Source organism: Sciurus carolinensis, chromosome 2 (genome assembly GCF_902686445.1).
Source record: "Sciurus carolinensis chromosome 2, mSciCar1.2, whole genome shotgun sequence".
NCBI lineage: Eukaryota > Metazoa > Chordata > Mammalia > Rodentia > Sciuridae > Sciurus > Sciurus carolinensis.
Genome location: NC_062214.1, coordinates 81,276,046 through 81,296,953, shown reverse-complemented (window position 1 = coordinate 81,296,953; position 20,908 = coordinate 81,276,046).

Below are 20,908 nucleotides of genomic sequence, written 5' to 3'. Positions count from 1 at the left end.
GTCTCCAACCTGTCCAGCCCTGTCTTCTCGGAGATGGGAAGAGAAAAACCCGTAGTTTTTCTGCTTTCCCTGAAAATGTTCTGTGAAACAGACTGAATTTGGGGGCCCCCATGTGACTAAGAGCAACTTCCTCATGCCGAGGGCAGAGACTGCATGCAGGACTGCAATGTCACACCCTCACAGCACCCAGGAAGCTGAGCAGAGATGCCCCTCCTCAGACCTGTGCAGCCCTGGCTAACTGAGTCAGCACATGCACATGTCCTGCCTTTGGTCTCACTGGGCTGCCTCTTCACTGCTTCCTGAGGATTGAATCCAGGAACTACTAAGCCACAACCCTAGCACCCTCACACACTCCCCCACACTGTGCTTTTAAATTTTTATTTTTACACAGGGTTTTGCTAAATTGCTGAGGCTTGTTTTGAACTTGTGATCCTCCTGCCTCGACCTCCTGAGTCGCTGGGATTACAGGTGCATCCCACAAGGCTCAGTAAATGCTTCCTCTTAAAAAGCCTTGCTTGCCTTCAGAGATTTCAAAAATGGAACTTTTGAAGCAGTAAGTTTCTTCTATCTTCCTCAAGAAAGTTGATCTTAGCACGTAGGTGTGTGCCACTGTGCCTGCCTGACCAAGGCTAACCTTGGCTGAGTCTGGTTTAAGTGTTGGCATGGGAGCTATTGAAACTGGAGAAAAAGGTGAGGAGAGGGGTTGTCTAGTCCTTTCCTGCGGCTATAATAAAACACCCTAGACTGGGTAGTTTATAAAAAGCATATATTTATTGCTCACAATTACAGAGGCAGGGAAATCCAAAATCAAGATGCTAACAGCTTTGAGGACCTAGTCTATACCTTCAAGGCAATGCTTTGTTACTGAATCTTGCAGAGGGGAGGAACACATGTTCCCACCTGGTGGAAGATGCAGAAAGGCAAAAGGAGATTAGCTGGTTCCCTCCAGTTTTATAAAGCACTAATCCTATCCATGACAGTGGAACCCTCATGGGCTAATCACACCCATAGGCCCCACCTCTTAATACTGTTGCACTGGGGATTAAGTTTCAACATGAATTTGGAAGAGACACAAATATTCAAGACATTTCACAGCCTTTTAGGGAAAGTTTCCTGGCTCTTAAAAAGAGATTCCAGGGCTGGGCACAGTGGTGCGTGCCTGTAATCCCAGTGACTCGGGTGGCTGAGGCAGGAGGATAGCAAGTACAAGGCCAGTCCCAACAATTTAGTGAGGCCCTAACCAACTTAGTGAGATCCTGTCTCAAAATTTAAAAAACAAAAAAAGGACTGGGGATGTAGGTCCATGGTAAAGCACACTGGGTTCAATCCCCAGTAGAAGAACAAAAACAAAAAAGAAGAGATTCAAGGAAGGTGAGCACAGTGGTGAACGCCTGTAATCCCAGCTACTAGGGAGGATGAGGCAGGAGGATCACAAGTCAGCCTGGGAAATTTAGACCTTGTCTCAAGAAGAGGTTGGGCCAGGTGTGATGGTGGACTCCTATAATCCCAGTGATTCCAAGAGGTTGAGGCAGGAAGGTTTCAAGTTCAAAGTCAGCCTCAGTAACTAAGCAAGACCCTCAGCAACTTAGCGAGACCCTGTCTCAAAATAAAAAAGAAAAAGGACTGGGGATGTTGGTCAGTGGTTGAGCACCCTTGGGCTCAATCCCTAGTACTAAAAAAAAAAAGGAGGGTGGGGATTGGGATGTAGTGCTGTGGTGAAGCACTCCTGTATTCAATCCCCAGTATTGGAAAGAAAGAAAGACTGATGTAAAGTCTAGGCCTCCTTCTTAATGTTGATCAATTCAAACTCAGAAATTATGAAAGTAAAATAATTTTATTTGCAGGTCATAGGAATTTTATTCAGGAAACACTGAGTCAGGTAGCTCTAAATCAGTGTTCTAAAGAAGCAGAGAAAGCAGGAACTCCTCTGAGCAAACAGTGCTGATTTATTGCAAAGCAGTAAAAATTCTTTTGTGGGAAACTTCTGTTGGAGATGAGAAAGAAGAGCAGGTCCATGAGAGGGGCTGTGTGCCTGGTAGAAGATGAAGAGTGTAAGCTGGTGTGGTGGTGCACACTGTGGTCCTGGCTACTAGGAGGCTGAGGCAGAAGGATCGCATGTGCAAGTCCAGTGTGGCAACTTAGCGAGACCCTGTCTTAAAATACAATTAAAGGGCTGGGATGTAACTCAGTGGTACAGGGCTTGCCTAGTTTGTATGATGCCCTGGGCTCAACCCCAGTATCACAAAAAAAGAAAGAAAAGAAAAGAGTGTGAAAACAGAATAGAAGTGTCCATAAAATGAGAGTCAGATATGCTCTTGATATACTCGTCTTGAATCTCTGGACCAATGTAATTATCTGGTCAGTTCCAGATTCCTACAGTCATTGGGTGAAAGTGACCAAATTTCACTTTTCAGGCAGCAACTTAAGACATGTGTAAGTCCTGCTTCCCGAAGGCCTCCTGACTCTAGTTTGAAAAGCTTTCAGTGTTGCTTCCATCATGATTTTCCTCCCCACCCCCCAAAATATGAAGCCTGCAACTGTGGCAAATGTACAGGTCCAATAAGCAGGGTCCTCTGGGAATAGGCCAAGCCACTCAGCAGAGCAGAGATGGAAGCCTGGAAGAGCTTGAGTCCTCCAAGCTGCTCCTGAGCCTCGGGATGAGTCGACTCTGGGGTGGCACGCCCACTTCCTGCTGTGTGACTTATTAGACAATCATTTTGTCAAATCCTTGAAAAAGAAACTAAAAGAAAAGGAAGGATAAAATAAAAATGTCCATCTCAAAAGAAACAAAACTCATTCAATAAATCATAGAAAAACTACTCAACTATTAAAAGCCTCTAGAGAAACATAGGATAGGGCTGGGGATGTAGCTCAGTGGTAGAGTACTGACCAGATAATTACATCGGTGCCCTAAGCCACTGTCTCTAAATAAAATATGAAAAAGGAGCTGGGGATGTGACTCAGTGGTTAAGTGCCCCTGAGTTCAATACCTGTACCAAATAAATAAATAAAAAATAAAAGATAAAAAGGGCCAGGGATTTGGTTTAGAGGTTAAGCACCCATGAGTTCAATCCCCAGTACCAAAAAAAAAAAAAAAAAAAAAAAAAAAAAAAAAGGCGAAAGTCTTGAACAGAACTGTACAAAAGAATCTATTTAAATGGCTAATTAAAGATACTCAGCATCCTTAGTCATCAGAAAAATGCAAATTAAAAACCACAAAGAGATACCACTACACACCTACCAGAATGACTAAAATGAAAAGAATGAACAACTAGACCACTTCTTGGCAAGGCTATGGAGCAACTGAACTCTCTTATACTGATGATGTGAGTGTACAATTGCACAACCACTAGAGACCTGGTTAGCAGTTGTGAATGAAGTTAAACATACATCTGCCTTTTCACTTAGCAATTCTGCTCCTAGGTATGTGTCCAAGGGCAATGAAAGCATATGTCCCCAGAATATTCATCTTCAGGACACCAGGAAAAAAAAATAAGAATGACCATAGGAAATATATTCATAATAGCCAAAAAATGACAATCAAAATATCTATCATCAGGGGAATAAGTAGAGTATGTTATATTCATATCATGGTGTACTACTTAGCAAGTGACAAGAACAAACTGCTACAGGCACATAAATAGCATCGATGAATCACAAACACATTAATGTTGAGTAAAAGAAGCTGAATGTAGAGTTCATACTGTATGGTATCATTTTTATGAAGTTCAAGAACAGGTAAAACTAATAGATGGTTATAAAAGTTAGAATCATGGTTAGCTCTGGGTTGAGAATATTGACTGGATAAAGGTAGAAGGGAACTTCCTGGTGTGATGGAAATGGTCTATCTTGAGCTGAGTGTCAATAACATGGGTGTGTACAAATGATAAAATATACTGCAATACACTTAATATTTGTGTACTTAGCAAAGTTGACAGATTTAAATTTAATATCCAATAAATAATCATCTAATGACTTTATAAACATCATGAAGTCAGAAAGAGCAATTTAAAATTTATGATAGCAACAAAAAATAAAGGTATGATTCATGTGAATTAATTTAAGAAAAGATGTGCAAAACTTTCATGGTGGCATATGTCTGTAATCCCATAGACCCAGGAGACTGAGGCAGGAGGATCCTGAGTTCAAAGCCAGCCTCAGCAACTGAGTGAGGCTGTAAGTAATTTAGTGAGAACGTGTCTCAAAATAAAGCATAAAAAAGGCTGGGGAGGTGACTCAATGATTCAGCACCCCTCAGTTCAATCTCTGGTTCCATAATGATGATGATGATAATAATAATAATAATATAAAAATTTTAAAAGGCTGGGGGTGTGGCTCAGTAATAGAATGCTTGTCTAGCATGTGCAAGGCCCTGAGTTCAACCCCTTGTACTGGTGGGGGAAGTATGGGTGGAGGAGAAAGAAAAATGTTAAAAACTAGGAACAGGCATTTCAGAGAGAAGGAAACACAGGTGACCTGTTAAATATATGAAAATATACCCAGCATCATTAATAAAAAGAGAAAGGCAAATAAAGCCAGACGTTACCATTTCATGCCTACTAGCTTGGAAAGAATTAGAAGACAACATGTTGGGGTCATGTTGCTACTAGACTGCATGAGGACTAGAGGTTGGAACAACACCCACTTTAGAGAAAGATTTTTGCAATACTTTGTTCTTATGCTCTGTGACCCAATAGTTCTACTCCTGGAAACATAGAATATACACAGAGCACATTGATAATAGCAAAAAAAGAAATCAGCTTAATGTCCATTAAAATAAATAAATGAATTGTGATTCAATCACACAATAGGGTACTAAATTGTAGCGAAATAGAAAACTACACCTCTGTGCATCAACATGGATGCAGCTGGTTATGTTTTCCAAAAATGGCCTCTATAATACATCCCACTTCAGATGCTCTTGTCACTTTTTTTTCCTTTTCTTTTTCTCAGTACTGGGGATTGAATCCAGGGCACTCTACCCCTGAACTACATCCCCAGACCTTTTTAAAATTTTTCATTTTGAGACAGTGTCTCATTAAGTTGCTGAGGCTGGTCTCAAACTTGTGATCTTCCTGCCTCAGCCTCCTGAATAGCAGAAATTACAGGTGTGGAGATTCTGGGTCTGATTTAACCTTCCTTCTTAGCTGGCTTCCTCTGACACTGCTCCAGCAGAAAGGGAAGGGGTCACTTCATTACTGTGAAGTGAAGGTGGACAATTGGTACCCCATTCAACATCGTTGACCATTTCTGTGTTTCTTATCTCCTTCCATTGGATTGAACCCAGGACCTCGTGCATACTAGGCAAGCACTCTACCCCTGAGCTACATCCAGGCACATCAACCCTTGAGAAGAGGCACTTATCTCTCCACTAGGAGGGGATGTCTTTGAGGACTCTAGAAGCCCTCCCCTGGCTGTGAGGGGAGGAAGGGTCTCCTTGCTGCTTTCTGCAAGGCTCCCAGGTACACCATGCTATTCAGGATGTCCATCATCTCTTCTGTAAAGAGAGAAGATGATTTGGGTGGAGATGCTGGAGGCTTCAGAAAATATTTTTTTCCTGAGTGATAGGTAGGCAAGTGTTAGTTTTATTCTTATTATTTAAACTGTATACACAAGAGATATTCTTCTATATTTGACCTATTATAGTATTAAATAGGAAAACTTAACCACAACAAAATAGAAATATGATCTCTGAGCTTGCAATATTTATGAAATAGTTGAGTTCCTCAAATAACAAATAGTTAATTGGGCACGGTGGCACGTACCTGCAGTCCAAGTTACTGGGGATGCTGAAGCAGAAGGATCACAAATTCAAGGCCAGTCTGGGCAACTTACACAAGACTCTGTCTCAAAGTAAAACTTATAGAAGGCTAGGTGCATAACTAAGTTGTTGAGCACCCCTGGGTTCTATCCCAGTGCCACAAAACAAACAAACAAAAAAAACACAATAGCTGCCATGTGTAGTATTAATCATTATTTTTGCGTTTGGCCTTGTGCTAAGCACTTCCATTTATCACCTTATTTGCTCCTTATAACACTCTTAAGGGGTAGATATTAATCTGTTTTGCAGATGAGGAAGCTCAGGTCAAAGAAGTTGTGGCAGTGATGGGTTTGGGCCTGGGCCTGTCTGCAGAGCCCATTCTCTTCAACTCAACACCCAGCTCTCTGGATGAAGTTGAAAACAATGACCATTTATTGTGATCATCACAGGCCAGGCACCAGCCACAGTTGGTACAACCTAGCAGAGAACACAGGACTCTGGCAGGAAGGCAATGTCCTTTGGGAGAACTTGTAGTCAACCTGAATACAATGAGTAGCTATACCCACGCTGGCCAGGACCCACCCAGGTAAGCAGGGCTCTGGACTAACAGTCAGGTAAGAGCTGTGGCTGAGGCCTGTCAAACCACATGGCGTCTTGCCTTCTGTTTCAGAGTGAGGGATCCCAACAGTGAGGCAGGAGCTGCTGGAGCTGGAGGGATGGAATGGTGTCTGAAGAAGGAGAAAAACGTAAGAGCTAGCAACTGAGGCTGTGGCCAGAACCCACAGTCCCACAAAGTGGGGCCTGCCCTGTGCCACCACTTTCTCTGTGGCACAGAAGTTGAGTCATGATGTACTGAGGTATATTTACGAATCATGGCCTTCTCAGGGAGCTACAGGCCCCACCCTACAAAGCCTGTCCAACAGGTGGGTGACGAACACCTGCCTATCCACTAGGACAGGGACGAGGAGACTGAGCCACAGTCATAAACCCACATGGTCACTATGCATGGGAATGGTGGCCAAGGCCAATAAGATGGAATTTTCTAGCCGGGTGAGGTGGCACATGCCTATAATCCCAGCAGCTCCAGAGGCTGAGGCAGGAGGATCTTGAGTTCAAAGCCAGCCTCAGCAATGGCGAGGTGCTAAGCAACTCAATCAGACTCTGTTTCTAAATAAAATACAAAATAGGGCTGGGAATGTGGCTCAGTGGTTGAGTGCCCCTGAGTTCAATCCCCAATACCAAAAAAAAAACAAAAAAAAAAACCGAGTATGAAAGATGGGGTTTTCTGAGATCAACTGTCAACTCCTACTGCAGGGCGTGGACCTGGGATGGGAATCCTGACTGGCCTGCAGCTCGCAGGAAAACTCAGAGGATTTGTGACCTCAGATTCAAGCTTCATCTCCACTGCTGAGAGCCTGAGTAGTAGAAGGGAGCCTGGTCAGGCACCCCTGGGTTCCCTTTCAGACACCAGAACCCTGGGAGGGCAGGAGCAAAACAGAGAGTGGTCAGGATAGAAGAGTCCCACACTTCCCCCTTCATGGCTGCTGAAAGGGCAGCTCTGCTGGCCCAAGCACATCCTGGGATGGGAAAGGGCAGTCCACAGGTAGGAGTGGCCTGTAATGTGGTCTGGCTGCGGAAGCTGGGCCAAATAGATCTTCCCTTTGGGATTTATTATAAAATATTCTGGTTTTTTTTGTTTTTTTTTTTTCATAATGCTTCTTTTTCGTGTGTTTGTGTGTGGTTCCAGGGATTGAACCTAGGGGCACTTAACCACTGAGTCACATCCCCATTCACATCCTTTTTATGTTTTACTTAGAGACAGGGTCTTGCTGAGTTGCTTAGGGTCTTGCTAAGTTGTTGAGGCTGACTTTCAACTCAGGATCTTCCTGCCTCAGCCACCCCAGCTGCTGAGATTATAGGCATGCACCATGCCCGGCTCATGATGCTTCTTGTCTTTTTTTCAAAAAACTTTAAATTAATTAATACATTTTAATTTTCTCCATTTTCCATAGTTTATTGGTACATTATAATTATACATTAGTGGGAATGCACACAACATAACAATATAATTTGGTCGATATCATTTCCCAGTATTCCCCCTTTCCCTCGCCTCCTTTCCTTCTTGTCTTCAAGTCTATATTTCTAATTTTAATGTATTTATCAATTTTCTTTCAATTAGTGTTTACATGATATATTGCTTTCTAACCTTTTTCTTTTACCTCTTCACATCCCATTTAAAATACACTTTTGGGACACAGCAGGGTTGGATTTTTAAAAAATATCTTTATTTTGTTTATTTAGTATTTTTATGTGGTACTGGGGATCGAACCCAATGCCTCACGTGTGCTAGGCAAGCACTCTACCAGAGTCACAACCCCTGCCCTGGATTTGTTTATTTATTTTTTAATTTTTTATTTTTGTGGTGCGGGGAATTGAACCCAGGGCCTTGTGCATGCAAAGCAAGCACTCTACCAACTGAGCTATATCACCAGGTCCCTGGATTTGTTTTTTAACTTGTTTGATGATTTTTGTCTTTTAATTGGTATATTTGTTATGCACAGTAATTGTAATTACTGATATAGTTGTGTTTATTTGCTCTTTGCTTTCTGTTTATCTTTTATTCACTTATTCCTCCTTTTATGCTTTCTTTTGGATTAGTCAAGTGTATGTATGCGTGCACACACACACACACACACACACACACACACACACCAGGGATTGAACTCAGGGGTGCTTAACAACTGAGCTACATCCCCAGTCCTATTTATTTTTCATTTTGAAACAGGGTCTTGCTAAGTTGCTTAAGGCCTCATTAAATTGCTGAGGCTGACCTTGAACTTGGGATCCTCCTGCCTCAGCCTCCCTAGTCTCTGGGATCACAGGTGTACACCACCACACCCAGTTCAACCAAGTATATTTTTAAACATTATTTCATTTTGTGCTATTATTAGCATGTTAGAGGCAAGTGCTGTACCCACTGATCTATAGCTCATGATCTTTTTATTTTATTTTGAGACAGGGTCTTGGTAAATTGTTGAAGGTCTTGCTAAATTGCCAAGGGCTGGCCTAGAGTTTGTGATCCTCCAGCCTCAGTCTCCTGAGTTGCCGGGATTACACAAGTGTGCCCCAACATCCACTATTTTTGTTGTTTAAAATATTTGAAATTCATAATTAGATACATTTTACATTTTGCAACACCCTTCATTCTGCCTACAGTTTCATCAGGGATCATTTTCCTTCAGCTTCAAAAATTCCTTTAAGTACTTCTTGCAGTGCAGATGCGCACTACTAACAAACCAAACTCTTAGCTTTTGTCTGTCTGAAAACATGTTTATCTTAACTTCATTTTTGAAAGATTTTTTGCTGGGCATAGAAATGTAGATTGGTAAGGTTTTTTTTTCTTTAGCACTTTAAAGTCATTTCATTGTCTTCTGGCTTCTGTAGCCAGCCACACAGATTGTATTGTTGCTTCTCTCTCAATCTCTCTTTCTCCTGCGGTACTTGGTATTGAACCTAGGGGTGCTCTACCTCTGAGCTACATCCCCAGCCCTTTTTATTTTTTATTTTGAGACAGGGTCTCACTAAATTGCCAAGGTTGGCCTTGAACTTGTGATCCCCCGTCTCAGCCTCCGGAGTAGCTGGGATTTCAGGCATGCACCACTGTACTCGGCCATATCTCGTGATTCTACATATCCTTGATTGTAGTTGCATTTTAGAATCTCTGAATTGTATTATCATCCTGTGAAGAGTGCTAGGTTTTGTTCCAATAGGCATTTAAATTGCCAGTGAGTCCCCGTCATCCCTGAAGACTTGACTTTAGGCTTCAAGAGGGTTGGTCATTTTCCCTTTGCCCTTTCTCCTAGGGGAGAGGCTTTACCCTGGTATCCCTAAGGGATTGGTTCCAAAGCTCCTCAGATACCACATTTCATAGATGCTCATGTCCCTTGTGTGAGATGGTGCAGTATTTGCCTCTAACCTGCACACATCCTCCAGGGTACTTTAGTCATCTCTAGATTGCTTATAGATATGAATGCAATGCAAATAGTTGTTATATTGTATTGTTTAGGAAATATGACCAGGAAGAAGAAGTCGGCACGTGTTCAGTACAGATGCAACCATCATAGGCCTAACTGCATTTGTGATTCAATTTGTGATTGAATTTGGGGACACAGAACCTGCACCAGAAGGCCACCTGCACTTTGGGGGTGCTGCCTTTTTGGAACCCTAACTGAAGTCCTGAGGGACCCACAAAGACTGGGGCTGAACTCCAGGTTCCCCCAGCACTCTCTGGCCTCCCAAGTCTGTGCTCACCTCCCAGTTGCTCCATGGCTGTTCTCTGCGGGATCTTTCAGAGTCTCACTCTGAACTTGTATGAGTCAGCCAAGGAACCAAGTGGAAACTTTACACAGATTTTTGTATCCTGCGCGCCAAACCAATTGCAGATACCTATTATTTTGGCCCAGTGAGATTGTCACTTCCTGCTTAGTCTATGTCCCTGTACCTCAGCTAGAATCTGGCCTCAGGGAGAACTCTAGTTAAACATGGGTTCACCTCACGTGCACTCCTCGCAAGGGTCATGGTGCTACATTGGCTGCCGTCCAGTGCCTACAAATTGTTGCTGTATTTATTTTGCCCAGCATTTATAGTTGCTCACCATGGAAGGGTAAATCTAAAATCAATGACTCCACCATGGCTGGAATCAAGTTTCCTCCCTTAGGGATTCGAGAGGTTGAGGCCAAGTCAAAAGGGTGTGTATTAGGGAGGCCATGAGATGTCTGGACTCTGAGGTCATGCCCAGCAAGCTGAAAGCTGAGGAAATGGAAACAATGAGTTTGCCGAAACTGGAGGAAGAGAAAAGCTGGACGAGCGGGGTTGGGGGTGAGAGAAGGTTACCGACCCCGAGGGAACTCAGGAAGCGCCTGCCCTAAGACCACCCACTCCATGGTGCCCTACACCCAGTGGCACCCTCCAGCCCCAGGGTCCCTGCCTGGTCAAGGTACAGATCCCACTCTGTGTATATCTGTCTTCCTTACTAACTAGCCTCTCCCAGATTCAAGGGACCTGGTGGGAGTCTACTATCCCAAAAGACTCAACTTGTCCACAGCCATACCACCCTGAACATACCCAATCTTGTCTGATCTTGGAAGCTAAACAGGGTCAGGTCTGGTTAGTACTTGGGAGGGAGATCAAAAAGACTCAACTTCCCATCACTCCAACAAGTAAAGAAATCAAGACACAGAGAGGTTAGGCTACCTTTGAGGACCGCACAGTAATAAGCTATGGAGCCAGGATGAGCACCTAAGGTAATCTAAACTCCAGACCCTGGGTTCTTAACCACGGGCTCTCCTGTCTCTTGTGAACAAGCACCATGCCAGTCCCTTCTGGAAGAACACTTCCAGGCTTACTGCTCCCAAGGAGCTGCCTCTGAGATGAACTTGCTTGTGCCTCTTCATCCTTGAAGGGCATCCTTGGGCCTACACATGAGAGGGAGAGGCTTGAACAGGCAGCTGCAGGCCTGGTTATGGTCCCCATTTTGTTGATGATCTGCTGGGCAACCCCAAGCAAGTCACTGTCTTTCCTCAAATACCTGCAAGGCTATTGTGAGTTGCAGGCAAGAGCCTGCAGGGGCCACAGATGCCCAGCAGTACAGGGCCTGCCACTGACATGGCCCAGAGATGATTCCACAAGGGCGCGGTGGGCAGCCAGGAAGCCCCTCGCCTGCAACAAGGAGAGCAGAGTGACTGGGCAGAGGCAGGGGCATGGAGGACCAAGCCTCAGGGATCCGGGGATGCTCTGTAGGTGATTGGAAGGGGGAGTTGGGAAAACTCCCTGTTTGGCCTGGTCTTGTAGCCAGAAAGACTGTGAGAGAAGACCCAGGGGGGACGACAGGGTCCCGGAGAGGACGAATGCACACGTCCACCAAGGAGCAGCAGGCCCTTGATACTGTTCTCTTTCATGTTCATTTACATCTTTTTGGATGCCATTTGTCATTTGAGTGTGGTTTTATTAGAAGACTAAACGAGTAAGGAAACAGGAGAATGATGGAATCTCCCGGAAGGACAATTCTGCAGTGACACAGATCGTCACTGTTCTAGCCTCCTTCGATTTTCTTATTGCTTTGTCCAAAGCGGTAGGCCATCTTTGAGGAAGGTGTAAAAGAAGTCTAGAGGCATTGTCTTTGTTTGTTATGTATTGTTTTTTACAATTTCTCATTGTACACAGCTGAGGATTGAGAAATTTGCGTTTTCCACCAGATGAAAGACAAGAAAACCGATGGAGGAGGACATTTCACAGTTAGAGGTATCAGTAGACAGATGCAAGGTGACAGCACCACTCTCGGCTGTAATGATGGTAAAATTATCAGATGAGCAGCATCACAGACTACGAGTTTTCAGATGATGATACCATAGGTGAACTTTATCAAACTCAAGAATTACCCCCAGCCAGGCATGGTGGCGCATGCCTGTAATCCCAGTGACTCGGGAGGCTGAGGCAGGAGGATCATGTTTGAGGCCAGCTTTAGCAACTTAGCGAGACCCTGTCTCAAAATTAAAAAATGAAAAAGGGCCAGGGGGATGTAGCTCAGTGGTAGAGCACTTGGCTATTAATCAACAGACCCTGAATTCCATCCCCAGCAGAGAGAGAGAGAGAGAAAGAGAGAGGGGCAAGAAAGAGAGAGAAAGAATAATTGTTTCTATTTTTTCCTAGGGGGGAGGGCTGGGGAGCAGAGAGGGACAGTTCTTTGCCTAAGGTCTTCTAGCTCTTTCTTTGTCCTGTTGCACTGAGTCAGCCTTTCCCGTGCTGCACAGTAGGGGCTGCCCCTGCAGGATGGGACCTTGAGGTGAGGAGGCCATCCAAATCCCCACTCCCCTCTCCCCTCCTGAGTGCTCGCTCTTGGCCCAGCTCACCTGCCACCCTTCTTTGGGCCTTGGACTCCTAAAGTTGTGGTTTTCCTCTGGGTGGTGACTCAGTGCCCACAGCCTGCCCTGCATGCCATCCTCCCCTCCCTTGGGCCTCACTGACTGCCCTGAGCAAGAGGCAGCTGTGCTTCCCCTGAAACGGCAACCACAAACTGCCAAGCCCACTCACCTACCCTCTGCTCCCCACCCCACACCTCAGTGCCTCTACTCCAACCTCAGGGCGTCAACTGAAAGAGAACAGGGGATGTTTTGTATGTCCATGGAACTTGATGAAGTTTTTTTTTTTTTTTTTTTCCCAGTACCGAGGATTTACCCCAGTGGTGCTCCACCTCTGAGCTCTATCCCCTGTCCTTTTTGCTTTATTTTGAGACATGGTTTCACCAAGTTAACCAGGTTGACCTCGAACTTGCAATCTTCTTGTCTCAGCCTCCCAAGTTGCGGAATTACAAGCATGTGCCACTGCACCCAGTGGAACTTGGTGTTTATAGACTCAGCCGTCTCAGCATGAGGGTGGAAGATATTCCCATTTCACAGATGGGGAGAGTGAGGTCAACATGTTTTAGGGGCCACTTTCAGGGTCATTCATTCATTCATTTATTCACAAGCATTCCTCAAGAGCCCTCTGAAACCCAGGACAGTGGACACAGAGACATAATGCTCAGGTTCCTCAGGGAAGGACTCATGGTCCTAGCTGTGGGAGAGCCACAGGTCTCTGCCCTCCAGGGATCGCCTCACCTGAGCTCCTGCCCTTCCCTAGGTGGCCTATATCCTAGGCCTAATCCAGGTGGGATATAAAGCCCAGCTATTTCAGCCCCACGCAGGGTTGCGACAGGCTACTCCTGCTTCAGAGCTCCCACGAGGCAACCAAGGCTGGGCTGGTCTGCACTGCAACTCAGCTCTCCCTCTGCTTTGTTCTGCCTCTTCCCTTCTCCAGGCTGTGATCACCAGAGCTGCCCCCATAACCATCCCGCATGCTACCTTCACATTGGAGTCCTCTTTCCATTGGAGTCCTCTGTCCTGCAACTCTTGGCTTCCAAAACACTGGCAGCCTCTGTCATGGCAGAGAGGCACAGAAACAACCACAGTGGGCAAGAATGGGTGACACAGTCACCAGAGGCCCAGGAAGCAGCTTCCCTGTCTCATTGGGTACGTGGGTCACAGTCCTGAATCCCCAAGACAAGAGCCCACGTGCCTGTTTCCACCTAAATGCTGCTGACCATCATCCTCAGTTAGAGGAGGAGCAGGCTCTCTCCTTGTCTGCCATGATAGTCTCATGCCCAGCTGGCTCCTATAAGCCCCCACTAGGCTCACCACCCCAATTTTCCTCTCTAAATGCATACCCTGACTGTGGGTCTAGATGCCATCTACATCCTGAGTGACAGTGCCATCCAGAGGCAGCTGCAGCCCTGGGGCTGCCCAAGGGAGTTGCTCTGGATCTGGAGAGTTCAGAAGGGAGAGCATATCCTTAGGTTAAGTAAGGAACCCCAAGATTGTGAGGGACACATCACAAAAGGAAACATGTCCAAAAGAGCCACCAATCTCTAGCCACTGTGAGGCTGACCGGGCAGCATCTCTATACTGGAGTCCGGACTGTGCTCACTATGCCTCTGGTGATGAGGAACTCACCACCCCACACCTCTCCAAGCAGAGGTCCCCGGCTGGACACTTGATAATTAGGGAGATCTTCCCTGGAGCCCCATCCATGTGTCTCCCTGGGCCTTCCTCTGGGTCCTCCTCTGGAACCTGGAGTCATGGGGCATGCTCCCTTTGTCCAAAGCTGTTCTTCAGCACCAGACGTCCACATGTCAAGAGTTCACCACGGGATCTCAGGAAAGTTCCTCTGCCCGGGCCTCAGTTCTCCATTTGTCCAGGGAGTGGGAGGGAAAGGGCTGGTCTTTCAGCTTCTATGCCTGCCCTGACATTTGATGGCTCAGCAATAGAGTGACACCATGATCCTCTGCTTGTCTCTACTCCCCCACTTCACCCTTGTCTTCTGCCCTCTGGATCACCCAGCCCCAGCACCCTCCTCTGACCCCTCACCTCTCCTGGGCTGATGAGAGGTAAGTGGACCTTGATTCCCACCTGTCTCAGGAGGCCTTCCTGGAGCAGGTGCTTCTTACTAAACCAGGCACAGCTGCATCCAGCCAACATCTGGCAGGCCCTGGAAATTACATTGGAGAAAGCCTAGCCTGGTGAGGGGTGGAAATGAAGTGTCCAGTCCGGGGAGCAGCCAGTTCAAGGCTGTGCCTGCATGTTTGGATTGGAGGAGCTTCTCACAGGAGAGAAGCCAGGATGAATGCCAGCCATGCAGACTGCTGCATCCTGAGCAGGAGTGACTCATCACAGACAATCCCTGCATAAAGTGCCCTTACTGCAAAAACCCCCACTGGCACAAAGAAGGGCAATGGGAGGGGACAGACTGGGCACAGGTTGTAGCTTTGAGTCTGGTCCAGGATGGAGGGAAACCTTGTCAGAGAGTTTAGTCCAACCTGTACTTGATTTTATACATTATCAAGGGAGTTGGTGGCAAGGGGTTGGGGCTCAGTCTATAAGTCTACAACCAAGTTTAGCACTTTGTCTAGGATAAGGAGCAGGGTTCAGTCTATAGTGCACATTAAGCTCACCCTCCAGGTGGGGTTGAAAGCCAGGCTGGGTATCATCATCATGGTGGCAGGTGGGGAGTGGATGAAGAGAGATAGGGGAGCATGAGAACTAAGAAGCCCCTGGGCCTGAGGCCAGCCAAGTGAAAACAGGACAGGGAGTCAGAAATCCAACTGAGCCACTAACTGCCTATGTGATTTTGGAGGGTTCTCCTTTTTGGCAAGGGGGGGGGGGGTCTCTGCTTTCTTGTGTATAAAATGGGGATATTTACTTGTGCCCCACCTGATAACAACCATATAACTTCATATTTCACAAAGCACCTTCTCTTTGACCTTCACAAGAACCCTTATCAATAACGTCTCCTGGGGCCACCCAAGAGGGTGAGACTGCATTTTAGGAGATGCCTGAGAAATGGACAGGATTAGTTGCTGAATTCTTTGTTTTGTTTTTATTTGGTACCAGGGATTGAACCCAGGGGCACTTTACCACTGAGCCACATCCCCAGCCCTTTGTTATATTTTAGAGACAGGGTCTCACTGAGTTGCTTAGGGCCTCACTAAATTGCTGAGGCTGGCTTTGAACTTGCAATCCTGCTGCCTCAGCCTCCAGAGCCACCGCACCCAGCTATTTGCTGAATTCTTAAAAGGGAATTGCCTCAACAGACAGGAAAATCTGAAAAAGGAAGGACCCTAGTGTTGTCATGGTTTCTCCTCATCTGCCTTTAATTTTTATTTCCCAAAGTAATGCAGGCGAATCGCTTATAGAGTCAGTGTGTGTAAGGATCATAGCAAAAATATCACTCTTCCTCCCTCCGCCCTGCTCTCTAAAAGCAGCTGCTTCAACACATTTAATTCTTTCTTCTGGTTTTTACCTTCTGAGTAAAGCAGTCATTGCTATTGCAGCATCTCCACACTGTCTCTTGACCTTCCTATGGTGACTAGTGGGGTTCAATTACACCCTGTCTCCTGCCCTGACGTCAGCAGCGTATCTCTACATTTCCTGTCACTTCCCTAATGGTAACAATTCCCAGTTAGCCAACTGGTGTGCTATGACCATCTTTCCTTTCTTTCTCAACTTCTTTTCCCCCCTCAGATTTCCCCTTGTCCTTTAATTTCCATCATTTACTTTTTCACCTATGGGTTATTTAGAAATACCTGGTTTAATTTCCAAATATTTGGGGATTTCTTCATTTTCTTCTCTTACCGATTTCTACCTTGATTCAGTTGTGTGTGGAGAACATTCTCTGTATGCTTTCACTCTTTAAATTTACGTAGCCTCATTTAATGGCTTAGTTTATCTATCGTCCTGGAGAATATCCCATTTTTGCTTGAAAATAATATATATTCTAGTGTTATTGAATTGAATGTTCTTTTTTTCTCCAATTTATTGTGAGACAGGATCTTGCTAAATTGCTGAGGCTGGCCTCCAACTTTCAATCCTCTTGCCTCAGTCTCCAAGCCCCTGAGATTCTAGGCGTGCACCACCATGCCTAGTTTGCTCATTTCTTCCTGGGCATTTGAGCTGTTGTCTTCCTTCCAGTAAAAGGAACTTTTTAAAATTATGTCTAGTATGGAGGACTGCAGAAAGTAGATTCTCTGAGGGTTTTTTAAGTTTGTTTTTAATCTAGAAAAGTCTTTGGTTTTACCTCATTTTCAAAGAATACTTTGGCTCGTATGGAATTCAAGGTTGGCGCTGTTGCCTCACGCACCCTGACTGTCCTCTTGGTGCCTCTGAACTCCGCCATTTCCGGGAGGCCAGCTGTTTGTGTTGTTTTCTTCTCTGTACACAGGAGTCATTTTCTCTTCCAGCTGTCATGATTTTCAGCTTTCAGCAGTTTGACATGATGTAGCTTGGCAAGGACCTCTGGGTTTATCCAACTTGGGGTTTGTTGAACTTCTCGGATCTATAGATTGATATTGCATCAATTTGGCAGTTTTCAGTCATTATTTCTTCAAACATTTTTTTCTGTCCCTTTCTTTGCTCCTCTCCTGAGAGTTCTACTACATGTGTGTTCATGTGCTGGATGTTATCCCACAGAATCTCTGAAACTCTGTTCATTTTTCTTCATTACCCCCGCGACACACACACACTTAAGATTAGATCATTTCTGTTGACCTATTTTCTTTTCCTTTTTTTTTTTTTTTTTTTTTTTGGTAAGACTGTGGATGGAAACCAGGGACACTACCACTGAGCCACATCCCCAGCCCTTTTTATTTATTTTTTATTTTGAGACAGAGTTTTGCTAAATTGCCAAGATTGGTCTGGAACTTTCCATTCTCCTACCTCAGTCTCCCTGGGATTATGGGTGTGAGCCACTATACCTGGCTCCTATTTTCAAATTCACCATTTTTTCTGGTATCGAAATCTGTAGCTTAGTCTTTATGATGATAAATTTTTCAGTTTTTATACTGTTATACTGATTTGCCATTTCATTTTTAAGTTTCAATTTCTGTATTGAGAGTCACTGTTGAATTGTTGTTATCATATTTTCCATTAGTCTTAAAAAAAATATACAGTAGCAGCTTTAGTTTTTGTCTGCTAAACTGATATCTGCACCAATTAGTTAGTTCTTAAAAATTTCTACTTTCCTCACATCTCCTTGTTTGTTTTCATATGTCATAATTGCATTGATAATATTTTATAGAGTATCATCCTTAAAGAAAAAGGAGATAGTAAAACACATGTCCCTGAATACCCCCTTTCTGTTCCCAAAAACCTGGCCAGATTCAGGGAATAGTGAGATAAAGCCTGGGCCAGAATGTCCAGAAACCTATTATCTGAAGGACACTGGCTTTCTCTTATGCCTGCTGGGAACTAAATGGGGACTAAGGCAAGTCGACCTTTTCTGTCGACAGCTACTTTCTTGTGTGTACACCAGCTCCTTGGGATGCTGGCCATATTAACGAACTAAGCAAGCTAATGCTGGTGGTGTCACTCTTCTGCAGCCTAACACAGAAAACCCCCTCTCTCTGTGGCAACTGGTGTGCAACTGAAGGCTCTGTGGGAAGAATACGCGTCACTCATTCAGCTGGTTGCCACTGGACAAAACACCATGAGGGAAAGGAGGCACCGGGAGGTGCTATCTGTCCAGCCTGTCCCCACTGAACTCTTCGTGGAGAAGTCACTGATCTCTTGTGGGTTTTCCCCAATAAATCATATGTCTTACATGCTAACTCTGGGCACTTTTTCGGTTTCTCCAACCTACCCCACTGCTGTGGCATAAATGGACTGTGCTATGGATGTGACAATAGAAACTTAAATTATGATTTTATTTTTACTGTTTTTTTTTTTTTAATTGACCTGGACTTAAACTTCAGACCTTGTCTCCCCTGTGACATACTTTCATTGGTATCTCTAATTAGGTTTGTCTTTTTTTTTTTCTTTCTCGTATTCTTCCTTTTTCTGTTTTCTTCATGTGTGCGCATGTGTGGTGCTGGGAATCAAACCCAGGGCCTCCTTTGCACATGCTATCCAAGCACTCTAGTACCACCAAGCCTCATCCCTGACGCTCTATTTCCGTTTTTGTCCTAGCTTCCTGGGGACTGCCCTCAGTCTGCATAGCTCGGTGTGCAGTCAATGATTTGGGCACAGGGTGTTGTAAATACCTTAAACTTATTTATAAGGTGCCCACTCTCTGCCAGTTGATCTCTGTGTGAGGTGTGGAGTTTGTACAAAGTTCATCCAGTGCTCAAGGCTCCCTTGGCTGTCACTTCCCAAAGGCTCTTGTGGATCTCTCCTTTGCACTTGTGTACTTTCCCAGTCAGCAAATCCTGTACGGAGGGCTGATCTAGTCCTTCTATGCCTCTCATTTCTAGGCTGTCCCCAGGAACTTTCTATCTGGTCTGCTGTTTGCCCCAACCAGGCTAGCAAAGCTGCAAGTTTTCCCATTTTCTTTTCTTTTTGGTATTGGGCATTGAAACCAGAGCACTTAACTGCTGAGTTAATATCCTCAGCCCTTTTTATTTTTTGAGACAGGGTCTCACTAAGTTGTTTAGGGCCTTGCTAAGTGTCTGAGGCTAACCTTGAACTTGCGATCCTCCTGCTTCAGCCTCCTGAGCTGCTGTGATTATAGGTGTGTGCCACTGTGCCCAGTTCCTATTTGTTTCTGACTTTTTTTCTTTTATTCTTTTTTTTTTTTTTTTTCAGTTCTGGGGATTGAACCCATGGACTTGTGCATGCCAGGCAAGTGCTCTACCACTAAAGTGCATGCCCAGCCCTTTTTAAAATTTGAGATAGGGTCTTGCTAAGTCATCCAAGCTGGCCTTGAACTCATGATTCTCCTGCCTCAGCCTCCTGAGTTGCTGGGATTGCAGGCACACGCCACCATGCATGGCTTGTTTCCCTTTACTGATATTTCTGATGGCTTAAGTTTCAGCCTCTACCTCAATTCAGATATATCTTCTTTGGTGGATACCCTTCTGTTTTTTCACACCCAGCCTTATTCTGGTAATACTGTCATTGTCAATGACCAACCTGGGAAGTGATGGGGACAAGAGACAATAAGGCTGCAAAATCCCACTGTTTTTAAAATCTGACTCAAAGTTCTAGCACTTTTTCAGGCACAAATACTTCTCAATTTGTTATCTACCTTTGGCTAACAACAACCCTGTGAAAGTTGTCCTCATGATTTGATCTTGAGGTGTCTCTCTGGAGAGTGGCCAGAAGCCAAGATAACCACTCTCCAAGAGAGCCCTGGCTGGAAGGAGAGTTGGTTTAGGCGTGCTGGGCAGGTGAGATACAAAGGAGTTGGCACAATAAAAGACACATGAAATAACAGAAGCATTTTGTTACTGACAGATCTACAAGAGAAAAGGGGTGTTCATGACAGTCAGTAGGAAGTCTGAAGACAGCAGGGTGCTCAAGCAGTGTGTGTGTGGTGGGCCAAGGCCTTCACTGGGGTCCAGGGCATTGCCCCAGCAGGATTCCCACAGGGTATTCCAGCTGATGGGTTTAGAGTTCAGAGCAAACAGGCTTAAGTTTTGTGGAATCACCTTGTGATAGAGGTTACTCTGTCATATCTGAGCAGCTCATGCAGGGTGTCAGGACCAGTGGGGAGAGTCAAGTCGGCTTTATCTGCCAGTTCCATGGGGAGGTGCTGACACGAGCAGTTAAGGTATGAGACGAGACAATGGATAAGTTTATTCACTGCACACAATCACAACTACTTGTGGTAACCTTAGCCAAGTCTCACACCAACATCCCAGTACTCACCCAGTGATGTGTCTTAAGGCCGGCTTCTCTGGGAGTCAATCCGACCCGGAGGGCACTTGGAGAATTCGTTGCAGGGGAAAGCAGAGGCTGACATCTGTCTTCTCTGGCGTCTTGGCTGGCTCTCTTCTCAGCTCTCCCTGTCCCATCTCCTGCTCTCTGGTCGGTCTTCTTATGGTTCTTCTTTGTGTCTGTCGTGGCTCGATAAGGTGAGTGGCACTGGGTGTGTTGGGTGTGGTTGTTCTGCACTGTCCCTAATTGCTTATGCCTCTTTTTTGGGGTCACATCGTTATGGTTACATCTTTTAGGTTGTACATCACACATGACACTACTTTATTCATAACACTCATATCTTTCCACATAGTAAACTACATCACTCATAACAGGTGGTCACCAGAAACAACTGTATAAGATAGAT